This window comes from Eucalyptus grandis, chromosome 3 (genome assembly GCF_016545825.1).
Source record: "Eucalyptus grandis isolate ANBG69807.140 chromosome 3, ASM1654582v1, whole genome shotgun sequence".
NCBI classification, from domain to species: domain Eukaryota; kingdom Viridiplantae; phylum Streptophyta; class Magnoliopsida; order Myrtales; family Myrtaceae; genus Eucalyptus; species Eucalyptus grandis.
Window position 1 is genome coordinate 40,716,623 of NC_052614.1, and position 19,421 is coordinate 40,736,043.

The 19,421-nt window shown below is 45.6% G+C and overlaps 1 pseudogene; it reads left to right on the top strand.

The window, feature by feature from the left end:
* Positions 1-3,795: 3,795 nt before the first annotated feature.
* Positions 3,796-5,462, top strand: LOC104437373 (annotated as a pseudogene).
* Positions 5,463-19,421: the final 13,959 nt, after the last annotated feature.

A 19,421-nucleotide genomic window follows, 5' to 3' on the forward strand; every position in this document is an offset into this window, starting at 1 on the left:
TTCAACACTTAAAGGTTGAATACAGAACAAGCTCATTGGTCAAGCTTAAGTCGATGCCTTTATTACTGTTCCCACAATTCTCTTGCAAATTGTCTCTTGCAAATTGTCAACAGGTCTCTCATCAACGCAAGGCTCTACGGAAAGCATTTCCCGCACGTCAATTAATTCTCTCTCACACTATTGATAATTGAAACACACTATTGGTAATTGAAACGTGATGTTGTGTTCTTTGTATATCGTCAAATTCAGAGTCGACGGGGTTGAATTATTGCCACTTTTCGATTTTATACTAAGTAGCAATCCCTTGGAGCCGCAGGTTTGCCAAGATTGGTAGGGCAGCGAGAGCTTTGCCTAGCAAGGTAACCGGCCACAGTTTGGATCAGAAATAAAATCAACATCTGACGACGTCATTTAATACAAAGCTTTGTTCTGTCAAAGAAAGCTGAAGGTACTCGAACCTGAAATTGAAACATCATAGTCCAAACATGAAATTGTTATTCATTCAAACCGACAATCCAATAAGCAAAAAGCTTTCCTTATGTTAGGTACTCCAAGAGATTTATGCACACGCAAAGTAGCCCCGTGAAAAACATTGCGTCTCAATCAGCATTATATTGGACAAATTGGCCATCTTTCTTGGTTCGACTCTTGCCAACTCATCTTCTCATGAAAGGCAATACTCACATTATCAAAACATGCCAATACCTTCTTCAGAAACACATAGAACTCCAAAAGAAAAGTAAACCCCTCGAATATCTTTGCGAGTGCATGTAGAACCAACCTTGGTAACAAGAACTTCCTTGAAGAATTCTTCTGAAGAAATCGTATGAGCAAAAGAAAAAAACATAAACTAAACCATTCAATCGCAGTATACATCTAACCAAAAAAAAAAAAAAATCGTAGTATACAAAATAGTCATCTTTATCCACTCTTTCTGTAGATGATCCATAGCAAAAGACCTCGTATTTCTTCTTGTCAAATATTTGGTTACGCCTCTTCATCGTCCTCAACCATAATCCTCTTGCACGCTTCATAGCACATGAACATCAGGTAGGGAAAACCTTAAAGACAATCGACACGAACATCGGGTAAGGAAAACCATAATAGATACATTAGCTATTTAGATTACATGGATGCGGGATAGATTGTAAATATTGTAACGTAGGAGCCAATCCATGTGACCTCCTGAATGATCAAGTCATTGGCAATATTTTTATATATCAAGATGATAACAAGTACAATTTTCCTACCATTACTACCAATTCAGTACACAAGAAGGTGATGGTCTCAAAAGTTCATTACTTGATAGGTTTCACATGCACCGAGAGATTTGTATTGCCAAACCTACCTAACACTTTACATCAGTTTCAACGCCACCGAGTCATTATCATTTCCAACTGAGCTATGAGAACTAAGAAAAATGTTTAGCCTACATGTAAACAGCTGCATTAAAGGGGACACAAATGATCATTAAAGATGTCCATGCATCAAGAAGGCCCTGGTTTCTAAAAGTATTAAGGAAGCAGAATATGAGAAACAAGATGTACAGATAAAAGAGTTCAGGAAGTCACTAGCCCGATGGAATTTACATATTCAGAGTGTGATAGGAAACACTACTGCTAAACAAATCGGGCAACGTTCTGCACATAGAAGAATAAGAAAAAGGCAAGTTCAATTTAAGATACCAAGAAAGTATTCTGCCTGTAGTATCTGTTATTTTGCAGTAAAACATGGCAAAAGCAGTTCACATGCATAAAGAATCGACAGAAAATGTCCTCTGGAATGACTATGCTAGTTATATTACAAAGGGAGAAAAAATGAGAATCAACAAATTGGTATTCAAGAAAAGGAGGAAGTGATTCAAGTCAATCTCCCAGCAGTTTGCATAGTTTTCAATAATCTCCCAGGAAACAGGGGGAAGGAGACTTTTCACAATGGACTACCGAAAAATAAAAACAGAGGCTTTTCGCTGTCTTCTCCTCCCTCAAGAACAGCCAGGTGATTTTTTGCCCGTGAAGAAGGCAATTATACCAGGCCTCTAAGCATTTTGCATCAATACATGGCCAATGAGACCGAGAAGGAGTATATCAAACTGCGTTTGTTACTTTAATGGAAAACAATCTAATATGTGACTGATTCCTTCCCACCAAAATCACTGTATTCCCCTGTGACTTTTACCTGAACCAAAGCACTGGCGGGATCTTGATGCGAGCGGAACTGGAGATCAACAGGCTGGCGGGTGTGAGACGGTCGGGCACCAACGTTCCAGCGTACAAGACAAGCCGGTGTCGGATCTGGAGCTGGAGGGGACGCGGTAGTTCGCCGGTCACGCGGTGGTTCGCCGCGAAGAGAGGAGGGCAGACAGAGAAGAGCGGGATCGTGATGCGAGCGGAACTGGAGATCAACAGGCCGGCGGGTGTGAGGCGGTCGGGCACCAACGTTCCAGCGTACAAGACAAGCCGGTGTCGGATCTGGAGCTGGAGGGGGGGCGCGGTGGTTCGCCGCGAAGAGAGGGAGGGCAGACAGAGAAGAGCAGGGGACGGACGAGTCGGGGCCAGATCCGGAGCCGGAGGGGGTGGCGCGGTGGTTCGCCGGTCGGAAAAAGCGAGGGAGGGCAGAGAGAGGGAGGTTGCTCGCAGTCGTCTCGCCGGTATCCTCCTCGTTCGTCGGTTGCTCGCAGTGGTTCGCCGGCCGGAAAGAGGGAGGGCAGAGAGGAAGGTCGCACGCCGGTCGGTTGCTCGCGGTCGTCTCGCCGGTATCCTGGTTTGTCGGTTGCTCGCGGTGGTTCGCCGGTCGGAAAAAGCGAGGGCAGAGAGAGAGTTCCTCGGGAGTTCGTTCGGGGAGAGAGAGCGAGTGTAGAGAGAGACGAAAGAAAGAACTGAAAACCCTAGCTACAGTACAGAAACATTTTCAAAATGGCGCCTGACCTTATGGGTCCCACGAGGACACGTGTCGCGCTGCTACCGCCTTCTTGTTTGCCACGCTGGCTACATAAGACGTACCCAATATTTTCTCGGTCAGAGGTCATCGAGGAGAGAGAGGGTGTCACAGTCACTTCTCCATTCTTTTGAGGAGAGAAGTACCACTTCTCTCCTCCCCTCCCCTCCCCCAATAAGGGGCTAATCAGATCACACACTCGTCCGCCCTGCTTATTAAGTAAAGGAGTCGTTCCCAAGCGGATCGAGTTCGCGTGGATGAGGAATTTTACTTGAGTCAACTCGTTGCACCCTTGAATATCTCATCACAGGACTGGCGCAAAAACATACACTATGGGGCAAATGCAGTGAAAAATCGAAAATTTCGTGGAATCTATGTCGAAATAGTTACATTATTGTAGAATTCTATGGCTCAGTATCTTAACAAATATACCCAGGGCACGCTTCAGGAAGGCCTATACATTTTTGTGGTCGTGCCATGGAATTGAGCTGTCATGTTCCTGGGCACTTCCACGAAGAAACGGAAAAATGTAAAAAGGAAAGAGACACACTCACACTCATGGAGAAAATATTGGGTAGACCTCGTGCTCCAGCGTGGCAAACAAGAAGGTGGTAGAGCTCGTGCTCCAGCGTGGTAGAGCTCACGCTGAGAAAATATTTTTACACACTTATGGAGTCCAATGGGGTGGCGGTCTGCTGCTCGCTTTGAAGTGGACCAGCATAGCCTCTTCTCTCCCCTTATATTTACATCCCACGACGCTCTCCCTCCCCCACCCCCACGTCTTCTTCATCTTCTCCTTCTTCCACGCCCAGAGATCTCCAGGAAAACCTTCACTTTCACTCGCGAAGAATGAGAGATATGAAGGAGGCTTGGACCTCTCTGGCCTCCCTCCTGGGCACCCTGGCCTTCTGCCAAACCCTCCTCCAAACGGTGCTGCCGCCGGAGCTGCGCTTCGCCACTCTCAGGTTCCTGCAGCGGGCCCTCGGCTTCTCCTCCTCCTCCTACTGCTACTTCGAAAACACCGAGGCCGACGGCGTGAACACCAACGAGCTCTACTACGCCGTCCGACTCTACCTCAGCTCCTTCCTTTCCGCCTCCTGTAGCCGCCTCTCCCTCAGTCGCGCCCCCAACTGCAGCTCCACCACCTTCGCCCTCTCCAACAACGACTGCATCACTGACGTCTTTGACGGCATTTCCGTCCAGTGGGTGCATGCGGTGACGCAAAGCCAGTCCCAGCCATCCTCGCGGGGCGAGAAGCGCTTCTTCACGCTTCGGTTCAGGAAGTGCGACAGGGACCATATCCTCGACTCCTACCTGGACTACATCATGGACAAGGCCAACGACATCCGCCGTAAGAACCGAGTACGCCTCCTCTACACTAATTCGCATGGCGGGTGGAAACCGGTGCCGTTCAAGCACCCAAGCACCTTCGACACATTGGCCATGGACCCGGAGAGGAAGAGGGACATCATGGACGACCTCCGTGACTTCGTGGCCGGGAAGGCCTTCTACCAGCGGACAGGCCGGGCCTGGAAGCGGGGCTACCTGCTCTATGGCCCGCCCGGGACGGGGAAATCGAGCATGATCGCCGCCATGGCCAATTTTCTCAGCTATGACATTTACGACCTCGAGCTGACCAAGGTGTGCTCCAACTCCGAGCTCCGAGAGCTCCTCATGAAGACCAGCTCCAAGTCCATCATCGTCATCGAGGACATCGACTGCTCAGCCGATCTGCCCAACCGGTCGAAGGCGCCCCCACACCCTGCGCGTCGGAGCTGCTCCAACCCTGGCGCCCCTGATGCCCCGTCGGGTGGCAAGGACAGGAACAACAACACGATCACCCTCTCCGGACTGCTCAACTTCACCGACGGCCTGTGGTCGTGCAGCGGGAGCGAGAGGATCTTCGTGTTCACCACCAACCACATTGACAAGCTCGACCCAGCGTTGCTCCGGAGCGGCCGGATGGACATGCACATCTACTTGAGCTATTGCTCGTACCCGGCGCTCAAGATCCTGCTCCAGAACTACCTGGGCAGTGAGGCCGAGGACCTCGGGCAGGCGGCGGTGAGTGAGCTCCGAGAGGTGGTCAAGAAGGCCAAGATGACGCCGGCCGACATAAGCGAAGTTCTGATCAAGAACCGGAGGAATAAGGAGAAAGCACTGAGCGAGTTGCTAGAGGCGTTGAAGGCGAGAGCGGAGAGGAACGAGAAGTGCGGGGGGTTGAGAGATGAGCGCGAGATGAACGGGGAGGAGGAGATGGGGAAGAGGAGCAAGAGAAGAGGGCTTTGGAGAGCCCCAAAGATGGGAGAGACGGTGACACCGTTTCTTGCAAGAAAGTGGAGGATGCTGAAGCGGAGTAGGCAAAATGAGAGGGAAAACTTGAATTTGAAGGGTTCCGAAAGGTCATGAGAGTTCAACATGTTGGTTTCTTATAAAGGGTTTGAATGTTGGGGTTGTCCAATTTAAAATCTGTTTTGCTGATGGTATGGTGGTCAAATAACAAATCCTGGTCGTATATCGAAAAATCGGGTTTGATGTTTTCTTCTCTCTCTCCAAGGAGAATTGTTGCTTGGGGACTTGATTTGGGAGCTGTTGTTTTAACCGTTGTCTCATTAATCTGGAGTGTAACGGTGTTCGCTCCGTGCATATCCAAAATTGGCGCTTGCTGGGTCGCTTTTAATCCATTCTCATATCCTTGGTATCGTTGTCTATCAATGCGTGTTTTTGATTAGTTTTACTTAGTGATATAACTTTTTGTTGATACTTCTCTTTAGTCAAGAATTAGACTTCGATTTAACTCCTGGCGTTCATGTCCTGAGGCTCAATAATGAGGCCCTATATAATTTTTGCCCAACTCTTATCAGGTTTACTTTCTCTCACTTTACCTTTATTGTCTTGATTGTGGTTGTTTACTTATCTTATTGCATATCCATGCATGAACATCGTTTAGTGACATAGGATAATAAAATGGGAAAGATCGTGTGAATATCATTTTCGAAAGATTGAGAATCAATATCAAAAGATCGTTAATTAGATAACTAGCATAACCAAGTCTTTGAATTTGGAATCTCTGGTTTGTAAAAAGTGAATTATCTCTTCATATTTCACTTGACTCCTAAGCGGTCTTAAATTAGCGGTCTTAAATGGGTTAGCGGTGGCTCTTAGTACTATGAACTTTTTTATATTGATGATGTCGAACGCTGATGGGAGGATACAACTTACATTCCCCTAGGTTGGGGGGATCCTGCCGCTTTGCTAATTTGTGTTCGTGTGATTGGTGCAACGATACAAAATGGTCATTGTCGAAAAGAATGTCGTGGACTGATGCATGAACTGGTGTGCATTGGCTTGAAAGTTTTGATTTGACATCGGTAGGACACGTATGGGAAAGAGTTGGGCTTTGCTCGTCTTACGCGTTAACTGTACTGTGGTGTTGGTATAACTGTTTTACGCAGAAATGCATCAAAGCTTTCCCAAAGTTGTTAGCCTTCTTTCAGAGGCAGATGATCTGAAAACAAATGAGGAAAGACCCATGGACTAAAATTCAGCTTTCATGTGCAATCCATTGATTTTGTCTTCATGGTGGTGGAGAAGCATTTGTAGACTCTGAGTCTAGTCTTAGAACATCCCTCATATGTACTTGGCCTTCACTTAAGTCCAATGTTTCTAGCATCAAGTTGGAATCCTAGATGTAGATGGACCAACAACTGCATGAACATCGTTACTTCGAGGCATCTATACAACATATTTGTGTCCTTGATAAAGAAGACACCCAGAAACTTTCAGCGGCTTGCAAAGCTTCGAGTCTCTATTCCTTCTTTTACTTTTTTTCTCTTTAAACCTCGCACATGGATAGTTGGTTGTGACAATTTTTTAACTTATCAAATCATAAACTTATATTCATTTTAAAGAAATTATTTACAAACTAGCTTCATATACCTTTTTATTTTTATATATTTTTTTTTTGGTTTTAAGAATGGCTTCACCTTACGCAAAAGAAATACTTTCAATTAGATAGTTTGAAATATAACTTCTATTCAAAAGCCAAAAGGAGACTTATTCTATATTAAGAGAAATAGGTGAGTGGAGAAAATTGGGTCCCTTTTGCTTACAAATTGAACTTTTCCCAGAAATGTGGGCTTAAGTGGGGTTGGAATAGCTTGTCAGGATGCAATTGACGATGTTGTGATTGAACTTTGCCCAATGAAATAGAAACTACATATTGCAAAATCGAAGATCTCCCACTCCTCCCGTTTATTAATTATATAGGCCTCGATGATATAAATGTGAAATTCATTAAACCTCCTCCACCTAATTTCGTAAGACTTTCATCCCGGATGTCAGTAGGTTAGTGATGCATGACTATACTTTCCAACTTACTAGCTTATAGGAGATCGAACCCGCTCACAACACTAACGAGCGATTATTGTGCTGATGAATAAGTCCCTTGACCTCTAGTGCTTTGATGATACGGCCCTTTTAACAGCGTTCAAAGGGCATTGTTCAGTTGGTTTCATCTCCCAACTCTTTTATTCTATATAAAAATAAAAGAAAAAAAAGTATCATGTACTTCAATAATTGAACTATCGCTATGGTGTGATAGACGGATTTCGCACCATTTATCCTTATTAATTGTCGCTCGTGCAGTCAAACATTCTTCCATTTTTTCTTTCTTTCTTATAGCACGAAAGATGTGACTGTGGAAATATCGTAATACCAAATGATGATCCCGTATCAAGTTAATCATTGAATAATATATTTTTGCCAGTATGCACATTCACTTATCCCAAAGAAACAAAGCAAAAGCAGAATGGGGGAGGGGTTGAGCGTGTCTGGTTCTCATCGTCTCCTCTCATCGCCACTTAGTACCTTTTAAGCATGCATGGGACGCACCGGCCATCTCTCACCTCACTTGCCTTTTATTTTACTTTTATTATAAAGGACTAATCACACAAAAAGCTCTAAACTAGTATATTTATAACAAATTTATTTCAAACTAATTTTTTTATCACAAAAAACTTAAATTGGTATACTTATGATAAATTCACCAATTGAACAACTTGACATGATTGGGACAACACGAGCGCCGGCTCCTTGCATTGCTTGTTTTAGCCAATTGAAAGTCTACTGGTATTGATCTATCCACTCGCAAAGCATATTGTTTTTCAACATATCTGTGAGTGGCATGGTAATGCTTGAATAATTATGAATGACTTGCCGGTAGTGGTTGGCAAGACCAAGGAATGATCTTATCTCTATGACCCTAATCGGCAACTCTCAATCCACGATGGCTCGTATATTGGCTGAGTTCATCTGCACCTGTCCACCCCCAATGATGTACCCTAGGAATAGCACTTCCCACTATGCGAAGGTGCACTTCTCATGCTTAATTTCTATGTCCTTAGCCATGCTGCATGTTAGGATTTCTTTGGAGTTCACCCACTTGAGCCACCTAGCTCCTTTCTCGACTCAAAAGTTGACTTTCTTTGCGGCCTCTTCCGACATGAATAGATCGGATGCCCCAGTATCCATGAGTGCACTCATTGTGGTTCCTCCAATTGTCTCATCCAAGAACATGAGTCTTTTGGGCTTGTTCACCTTATTGTACTTGATTGAGCTTAGGATTTGCAACGAACCTTGTCATGCCTCCTCTTGCTTTTCCTCATGAACCTTGACAAGCACTACAAGCTTGCTTGGGGTTGGCATTCACAAGCCATCTGCGCACTGTTGCATCAAAAACACTTGGAGGTTGGGCACTCCTTATGTCCTCCATCGCTCGACTTCGCCTTTGTCTTAGAAGGGGCCACTAGTGGCTTGCTTTCACTTAGGTAGTGGAACTCATTGCAATCTCCCCCACCAATGACCTCGTCCCTTGATCGGGAGTCCAATTTGCTACCGGAAGGTGCTTTGTACTCCACAAGGGCCTCAGCCATGGACATGGCCATAGAGGGATCCTCGCACTGTGTCGCTTCAACTCTTGTTTCACCTATAATTTGGGGCCACCCACGAATTGCTAGTAAGCCTTCGTGTCATTTGTGGACGAGATTTGAAGTAGCAACTCCAAGAATTTCTTCACATACTCCCAAAGTTCTCCCTTTTGCTCTAGGCAACATAGTTCCTCCTGAGCTTCCTTTTCCGCATAGGTGGGGTAGTATTATCGCCAAAATTCTTTAATGAACATTTCCTAGGTTGTGATAGGTTCACTACTCCTATCATTGGACCTATGACACCACTACAACAAAGCATTATCGATCAAGTACATAGTTGCAATACTTACCCATAGTGCACTATTGGTAAGCCCCCGTGGATTTTAAGTATAGTTCCATGTATCACAGGAAGTTGTCCACATCCTTGGCCACCCATGAGCCCTTGAACTCCTTCAGCTTTAGGGTGTCCACTTGTGGACTAGTTTGCAAGGTGACCACCCCGTTCATGCATGCTACTTTTACCTTGGTGACCTTTGTCTAAAGCTCAGCCATTTCCACACGCATGGTCTCTACCAAGGCCTCCAAGGCATCGTCCCCTTGCTTGAGTTCTTCGGTTATGTTGGTCAGGCTTCCCAGCGTCTCCCCTTAGAGTTCTCCCAATCCATATCTATGCCCTTGCACTTCAGCCTTGAGCTCCCCCATTTCGGTTTCACCTCCTTCGATGGTCACGAAAGGTTCCTCAACCATTCCTTGGAGGTTCGCGACGACGTTCTCCATCTTCACCATGCAAGTCTCCAAGTCACCTAGCACGTCCCTCGAACTCAATCTACCATGGCCCTTCTTTGCTTGGATGGCTAGATTCTCGGTGGCTCTCCCATGATCCTCACCGGCCTTTCCATCTCAGTGCTCCTCACCATGGATGGTCGATAAGCCAGAACATGGGCCCACTGTGCCTTGGAACAACCTGGCTCTAATACCATTTGTCATGGATCAATCAATCCAGCCCTTCCTTACATGTGCGGCCTTAGGAACTTTTCCCAAGTCAATCTCACTCACTCACACTCATGAGAACCATAGAGAATAATTCTAGAGAGAGAAGCTCTGGAGATTATATTTACTTGTGAGATGGATACGAATGAGAGAAATGAGGCCCTAACCGTAGTTGTATATCTCTCATCAATCTGACGGTAGATATTGCATCTCCTCATTAACTTAACTGCCCTTGTTTATTACAATAGTGTACATTCACAATATTGCCTGCCCCCAAGATTATTCTAGAATACGTAAGAAAACCTTAGGACTTGGGAGATTCGAGGGTTGCTCGTTAATGGATCAGTCATGATCCATCATTCAAAAGCCCACTTCGGTCATGTCATTTCTCTGAGCAATGACATGGTGATGGACAGAGGACTGAAACGATAGTGAGGTGGTAGTGGAAAGCGATTCACGGGTTTGAGTTGACAATGAGTCTAAGTTGAGTATGTTCGTTGTGGTCCTAGTGGGGTGAATGGAGGAAGAATAAAGGAAAGAAAATAGGGAAAAAGAAATAGAAGGAAAAAGTAAAAACTTACAATTGAAACGTGTTGCATGGTGAATGGACTATTGCATAAGTGACATGGCATTGTAGTTGTATGTAATATTTTCTCGCCCCAACAATACACCCCACCAATAAAACGTTGATAAAAAGTAATCTCATATATGTTTTACACAAAAATAACATTTACATATATATAAATAAATATATATATATATATTTTTGCATATTTAGGGATGTGATATTAAGATCATATTGCCCCCATTGGTAGACTTGAATGGTGCGTGTGTCACGGCCCGAAAGTTAGCATGTCCAAGAGGTTTCCATGGCACGGGCGTGACACGTGATGACCTTCAACCTATGTTCCCGAGATGTACAGTATTCTCCTAGGGGCGGGTGATACCGTATTTGTACGCATACATTATAAATGCGAGTAGCTGGTAGTTGGCCATAAATGCATATAGCTAGTAGTTGGCTATGAATGCAAGTGGTTGGTAGATGGGGAGGTGCAATCTCCACCGTTAGATCTAAGGGAGATCCACGGTTAGGGTTTGCCTTATACTTGTATATAAAGGGGTGTCCTCCCTCATTGTATTCTCATTCACAACATATATGAAAATCCAGAGCTTCTCTCTCATCAAGTGTTTATCTCTCTAGAAGTTCGTTGTGAGTCGAGTGTGAGAAAGGCTGCTTAGGGTGAAACCTTAAGGCCGCACGGGTGAATCGAGAGTTGATCGAGAGTTGATCGATCGGCCCGTGACAAGTGGTATCAGAGCTGATTTGCGATCCAAGCGCAAGTGCAATGGCTGATCCACGATCTGATGAGGCGCTAGTCCTGGGTGATGACTGCGCTGATCGTGGGCGAAACGCCGAGAAGAGCGGCGTCAAGGGGAAGAAGAACCGTGGTGGTTCAAAGGAGCCTATGGGGGATCTTGCACAACGGATGGTGAAGCTAGAGTTGTTCGTCTCCGATGTCCAAGGATCGGTCGATGACCTGACCCAGACCGTGGACGGAGTTGACGCCGGAAGGGAGGAGCTAGTTGCGGAAGTGCAAGAACTCAAGACCGGCATGGGAGAACTCCGCCACGAGTTGCTGGGGACCCTACAGGAGGAACTAGCCCAACGGTACGAACCCTTTGAGGCTGCAATGGCGGCCATGCGCGCGGAGATTGCGAAGCTTACGGGTAAGCTCGCCGAGGCACAAGCTGCACGCGTGAACGGTGTCATCACGGTGCAAGGTCCACGGGTGGACACGCCGAAGCCAAAGGAATTCCGGGGCTCGCGGGTGGCCAAGGACGTGGACAACTTTCTATGGTACATGGAGCGTTACTTCCAGGCCATGGGAATCAACGACGACCAAACCCGGGTAAACACTGCATCTATGTACTTAGCGGATAGTGCTTTGTTGTGGTGGCGTCGTCGGTCGGATGATAGGTGCGGGAATCCTATCGCGACCTGGGTAGGCTTCGTCGAAGAATTCCGACGAAACTACTTTCCCGCTTATGCGGAGGAGGAAGCTCGTGACGAGCTGAAGCGTCTCGAGCAAAAGGGTGGTGTGCGCGACTACATCAAGTAGTTCTCGGAGTTGCTACTCCAAATCCCCTCGATGAATGAAGTCGAAGCATTTCACCAGTTCATGGGCGGTCTCAAGCCATGGACAAAACAAGAGTTGAAGCGGTACAACGTGGGAGATCTCACTACGGCCATGGCCCAGTAGCCGAGTCGCTCGTGGAGTACAAGGCGTCGCCTTCCACATCCCGACCGGACACCCGTCCAAGGGACAAAGGCAGTGGGGGAGATCGGGGTAGATTCAACAATCGCCCAACCGGAGCTAGACCGCCGAATGGTCCTCATCCTCACCGGGCAGTCTTTGGACAAAATGGAGGTGGGCAAAGGAAGGTACGTTCATATAATCGCTTCTTCTGCGACGGCCCACACATGGCGCGGGATTGCCCGAACAAAGCCAAGTTGGCCGCTCTTTGCAAAGAAGACGAGCCTAGGGAGGAAGCATGGTTGGGATCACTGCGACTCCTTAGCACAATCAAGGCCAAGAAGGCAAAGGAGCCTAAGGGCTTGATGTTCGCGGACGTGAAGATCGGAGTGACCACGATGAGTGCGCTCGTGGACACGGGAGCATCCGACATCTTCATCTTGGAAGAAGCCGCGAAGAAGCTTAACCTACGGGTTGAGAAGGGAGCCAGCTGGCTCAAAACCGTGAACTCAAAGGAAGTCCCTGCGATCGGGGTTGCAAGGGACGTGGAGCTACAACTCGGTTCATGGAGAGGCAAGGAGACTCTAGAGGTAATTCCACTTGACGACTACGATATTGTCATTGGAATTAAATTCCTAGATAGGATCCATGCTGTTGTAGTTCCCTTTGCGGAATGTATATGCGTGTTGGACAAGGGTAGCCAATGCGTGATTCCGGTCCATCGTGAGTCGGAGCGTGATCGAAAGATGATCTCGGCCATACGACTCACAAAAGGGAACAAGGAAGGGAGAGGTGACCTTCCTGGCAACCTTGAAGATCGAGGACGACAAGGGCGAAGGGAAAGAAGTTCCGACAGAAGCAACCCAAGTCCTCGACTCGTTCAAGGATGTTATGCCTTCGGAGCTGCCGAAGAAGTTGCCACCCAAGAGGGAGGTGGATCACCGGATCGAGCTTGTGCCTGACGCTCGACCGCCTGCCATGGCACCTTACTGTATGGCGCCGCCCGAGTTAGAAGAGTTGAGGAGGCAACTCAAAGAGCTGCTCGATGCGGGCTACATACGGCCGTCAAAGGCCCCGTTCGGTGTGCTGGTCCTATTCCATAAGAAGCATGATGGGTCACTCCGGATGTGCATCGACTACGGTCTTGAACAAGGCGACCATGAAGAACAAGTACCCGATCCCGCTCATTGCGGATCTCTTTGATCAACTTGGGGGCGCTAAGTGGTTCACCAAGCTGGATCTTCGATCGGGTTACTACCAAGTTCGGATCGCCGAGGGGGACGAACCGAAGACAGCCTGCGTGACGCGGTACGGATCCTACGAATTCCTGGTTATGCCGTTCGGCTTGACCAACGCTCCAGCCACTTTCTGCACGATGATGAACAAGGTACTCCACCCTTTCCTAGATAGGTTTGTAGTGGTTTACCTAGACGATATCGTGATATATAGCCGGACGTTGGAAGAACATGTCGAGCACATAAGGCAGGTTTTCCAAACCTTGCGCGAGAATGAGCTGTTCGTCAAGCGTGAGAAGTGTGCCTTCGCCCAAGAAGAAGTTCCGTTCTTGAGGCACATCGTCGGGGGTGGACGTGTGCGGATGGACAAGGCGAAGATTCAATCGATCATCGAATGGGAGTCGCCAATGAAGGTACCTGTGCTGAGGTCATTCTTGGGCCTCACCAACTGCTACCGACGGTTTGTGCGGAGTTACTCGAGCATCACCGTGCCACTCACTGACCTACTAAAGAAGGAGAAAGCATGGGAGGTGGACAGATCAATGCCAAAGAGCCTTCGATCGATTGAAGACTACCATGACCGAGGAGCCGGTGTTGGCGTTACCCGACCACACCAAACCTTACGAGGTAGAGACCGATGCATCAGATTATGCGATCGGTGGTGTTCTTATGCGGGATGGACATCTCGGTGGCGTTCGAGTCCGCTAAACGACACGGAGCGTCGGTACACCGTCCAAGAGAAGGAGATGATGCGGTGGTGCACGCAGCCTTCGGACGTGGAGACATTACATCTGGATCGAAGTTCGTCGTGAAGACGGACAACGTGGCCACGAGTTACTTTCGGACCTAAAAGAAGTTGAGTCCGAAGCAAGCTCGGTGGCAGGATTTTCTCTGGCGAGTCGACTACGCACCGGGTACAAGCCGGGGAAGGCCAACTCCGTGGCGGACGCGTTGAGTCGAAAGACGGAATTGATGAGCCACACGGTGAGTCGACCAAGCTGCCCTTGGGTCGACCGCATCAAAGAAGGGCTGGAGCATGATCCAAGAGCCCAAGCTCTCATCGGGTATGCCAAGGAAGGTAAGACCCGACAGTTTTGGTGTGAGGACGAACTCCTCTACACCAAGGGAAGGCGGCTGTATGTGCCCTTCCATGGGAAGTTGAGGAAGGAAATCTTGCGCGAGTGCCACGACTCGAAGTGGGCGGGTCATCCTGGGATCCACCGCACGTTGGCCCTCGTCGAAGATCGGTACTATTGGCCACAAATGCGCGACGACGTGGAGGCATATGTGAAGACTTGCCTGGTTTGCCAACAAGACAAGATGGAGCAACGATCGTCGCCAGGTTTGTTACAACCCCTTCCTGTTCCATCCCGTCCATGGGAAAGCATTTCCATGGACTTCATCGTCAACCTACCCAAGTCCGAAGGGTGTCGGACTCTAATGGTGGTGGTTGACCGGTTTTCCAAGTATGCAACCTTTGTGCTGCGACAAAAGGATTGCCCGCCGAAGAAGCGGCCAAGCTATTCATGAAACATGTGGTGAAGTGCTTGGGGGTGCCACGGGGCGATCGTGGCGATCGGGATCCCCGCTTCACGGGGCGTTTCTAGTCAATTGTTCGAGATTCTGGGGTCGGAGTTGAACATGTCAACGAGCTTGCATCCCCAAACCGACGGTCAGAAGGAGCGGGTCAATGCACTCTTGGAGATCTACTTCCGGCACTACGTGAGCACGACGCAAGTGGATTGGGCGAAGTTGATCGACGTAGCCCAATTCTCCTACAACTTGTAGCGGAGCGAGTCGACCGGCCAGAGTCCGTTCGAGGTTGCAACTGGGCAACAACCGAACACCCCGAGCACCATTGCTTCGGGCTACCGGGGGAGTAGCCCGCCCGCGTACAAGTTCGCCAAGAATATGCAAGAAGAGGCAGACTTAGCACGGGCGTGTCTACACAAAGCCTCCAAGCGCATGAAGAAATGGGCAGACAAGAAGCGACGGCATGTGGAGTTCCAAGTTGGAGACCAAGTGCTGGCCAAGCTGCACGTGGTTCTTCGATACAAGGACGTGCACAAGGGGTTGATCCGTCGCTACGAGGGGCCATTTCGAGTGTTACAACGGGTTGGAAGAGTCGCATACAAACTGGAGCTACCACCGAAGCTAAAAGTACATCCGGTGTTCCACGTAAGTATGCTCAAACCCTTCCAAATTGATGAGGAAGACCCGGATCGAGGAGAGTCTCATCGAGCGCCGCTCGGGGCAAAAACCTCGTATGATCGGGAAGTCGAGAGCATCTTGGCGGACCGAGTCATACGGAAACGGTATTGTGCGCCCAAGCGCGAATATATGATCCGATGGAAAGGTCTTCCGGAAAGCGAAGCTAGTTGGAAGCCCGAGGAGAGTCTTTGGCAGTTCAAGAAAGAGATAGAAGATTTCCATGCCGAAGACGCGACGAGGGCGTCGCCTGATTAGGTGGGGGAGAATGTCACGGCCCGAAAGTTAGCATGTCCAAAAGGTTTCCATGGCACGGGCGTGACACGTGATGACCCTCGACCTATGTTCCCGAGATGTACAGTATTCTCCTAGGGGCGGGTGATACCATATTTGTACGCATACATTATAAATGCGAGTAGCTGGTAGTTGGCCATAAATGCATATAGCTAGTAGTTGGCTATGAATGCAAGTGGTTGGTAGATGGGGGGGTGCAATCTCCACCGTTAGATCTAAGGGAGATCCACGGTTAGGGTTTGCCTTATACTTGTATATAAAGGGGTGTCCTCCCTCATTGTATTCTCATTCACAACATATATGAAAATCCAGAGCTTCTCTCTCATCAAGTGTTTATCTCTCTAGAAGTTCGTTGTGAGTCGAGTGTGAGAAAGGCTGCTTAGGGGTGAAACCTTAAGGCTGCACGGGTGAATCGAGAGTTGATCGAGAGTTGATCGATCGGCCCGTGACACGTGCATCAAAGATTGGACTAATAATGTTCCCATTAGCCACATCCTTTCCCAATCCCATGGTCCCCCTCTCAAAGACCTTGATACATTGCCTCTCTCTCTCTCTCTCTCTCTCTCTCTCTCTCTCTCTCTCTCTCTAATCTCAAAAACTTCAAAAAGCCTTTTGCTTTTCTTCTTGTTATCTTCACCAGACTTTTCTTCTTGTACTTAAAAGGATATATCAATTTAGCCAAAACCCAAAGCCGATCTCTCTAAACCTTTCTTGAGACCTTTTTTTCCTACTCGCAACTCTTTGAAACATCAGAATGATTGATGTAGACCAAGATTTTGGGTAAGGGGGATGAAAGTAAGTGTCGTGAAAATATGTCGAACAAGAGAATCAAATAGTAAACATAAGGAAGGAAATAAATATGTCATCAAAATAACCTATACCAATTCGATTAGCGAAACATGCATTCATGGGGAAAACAACATAGAATTTCACTATGAAATAAATGGTTAATATCACAAAAAAAAAACTCCAAAATAGTACACTTATGACAATTTGACCACAAATTAATTTTTAACTAGAAAAAACCTCAAACTGGTACATTCATGATAAACTTATTTCAAACTAATTTATTGACCACAAAAAACCCCCAACTGATACATCTATGATAAATTTACCATCTATTAACTTGTCAAATTTTACCATTAAATTTATTGACGTGAATGACACATGGTAAAATCCATCAAGTTAATGTTAAAAAAAAATCTCAAATTTGTCACAATGTATTGTTAAATTTATCATAGGAGTACCATTAAATTTGTCATAGGTGTACCGCTTTGGGGTTTTCCGTGATATTTACCTTATGGATTATTACGTGAACTTGTCATGTCACCATACCATGTCTCCATGTGTCATCTAGGTTAGTAAATTTAATGATTAAATTTCATGAAAGCTATAATGGAGTGTAAAATTGTCACAAATGTCCACTTTGTAGTTTTTGATGGTCAAAAAATTAGTTTTGAATAAATTTTTCACGAGCATACTAATTTGGGATTTTTTATGATAAAAAAATTAGTTTTTGGTAGATTTTTCATAAGTATTCCAGTTTGGAGTTTTTTCATGATATTAACTCTAAAATAAATGATACAATGAAAATTACAATCATTTGAGTATATATATACTCTCTAGGTGTTTCTCAACTTCTAATTACACTAAATAACTCACTAAGTATTTAGCCCCTCACAATTACTAATGAAATCTCACTCAAAGAATTACACAAATTCTAATCACATGAATTTAACTAGCTAAAATTACTATAAGATATGATTACAACAAGCAAGACCCTCACGAGAAGAACTCTCCGCACAATTCCCTTTTGTGCAATCTGAGAGTTCAATCTTCTCTGTAAGTCGCAAAAGCGCATTCCGTTATCTCCATAGCCAGAATAAATAACATATGTATGATCAAGTAAAGATATTTGCATATCTGATTTGGAATTCATGGTTTTTGATACAGAATAATGACAATCCAAACTCAAGAATTATTGCCCTTTGTATCACTAGCTCAATGAGACTGCCCTTCACCTTTAGCATTTAGTAAATGCTCCTTATGTGATGATAATTATGTGTCGGGGGTAGAGGAGAGATTTAGATATTATTTGTAAAGTTTTCAACCATATCCTCTTATCACAAGTTAGGCTCAACTCAGCTCACACTAATTAGCCTCATATTAGACAAATTAAGAAACATTCTATCTTACCTTATTAGACCAATCTTGTAACATGGTAAATTATAATATCAATTAATGTGACCCCTATTAAAAAAACTCTTACATTTTCTTGACGCTCAAAGGCACACCTTCAATGTTAAGAGAACTCTATTTATAACCGAGAGAAGCTTCCATCATTTCTTGTTGCACAAGCAAGGTTTCTTTAGTGGGTTGAAAAATAGCATAAGGTAACATGATCAAGTTAGGACCTAGAAAAGTAGCATGCACTTCAATTAACTTCTTTTTTCCAGAGCTACCAACCTAATTCGCATTGGAAAAGGCCTCCAAGTGAGTATCATTGGATCGAGAAAGAAGCAAACCAAACAACCTTGTACATTTGAGATAGCGCAAATGCATTTTACCATTTACCAGTGGTCTTTACTCGATGCATGCATGAATTGAAAGGCTTTATTAACAGCAAGGGAGAGATCCGGTTGTGTTATTGTCACATATTATAGGGCACCAACTATAGACCGATATATAATAGGATCAAACATCAAAGCATCTCGTTTCTCATTTGGTTATGTAGTCACGGCCATAGAAGCTTGTACAAGGTTGCAATCAAACATTCCAACCCAGTGAAGAAGATCACAATGCAATGTCCTTGAGAGAGAATCAATCCTTCAAAGTGAGAAATAGCTATATCCCAAGGAAGAAGTGGAGTGGGCTGAGATCCTTAATTGAATACTATGTAGATAATTTCTATAAGAATGCACTCATAGTAGAAAATGCATTACCTATAATCAGAATGTCAATGACATAGATAAAAAAAATGACATTAGTGCCTCTTCGATAGATAAATAATGAGGGATTTGTTTGTGACACCAAAAATCCCAAATGAAGCAAAATTGTGAAAGTCATTGTAACTAGGCTCTTGAAGCTTGCTTGACACCATGTAGAGAACGGTGAGACTTACAAACATAGTCACAATAAGCCAGCTTCTCAAACCCAGTGAGTTGTGTGAGTTGCTTTATGTGCACCTCTTTAGAAAGAGCCCTATGTAAGAAAGCATTGTACACATCCAGTTGTTGCATTGGTCACCCTTAGAAGATATCCCAAAAAAAAAAAAAAAAAAAAATTGCAGTTAACAACGGTTATCTTCACAACTGGACCAAAGGTTTACATAAGTGTTAAAATATTTAAATAATAAATCACATCTTCATTTAATAACTTAAGCTTGTAGAATAATTGATAGTGGTCTCACGAAATCTAACATGGTATCATAGCAGGAGATCTTAAGTTCAAATCTTTCCAAGCTCCAATTTCCTTCCCAATTAAATATGTAAATGCTTAGTACTAGACAAAATGATTAAAATATAAGTATTATAATATTTGAATAATAAATCACGCATTCATCTAATGCTTAAACT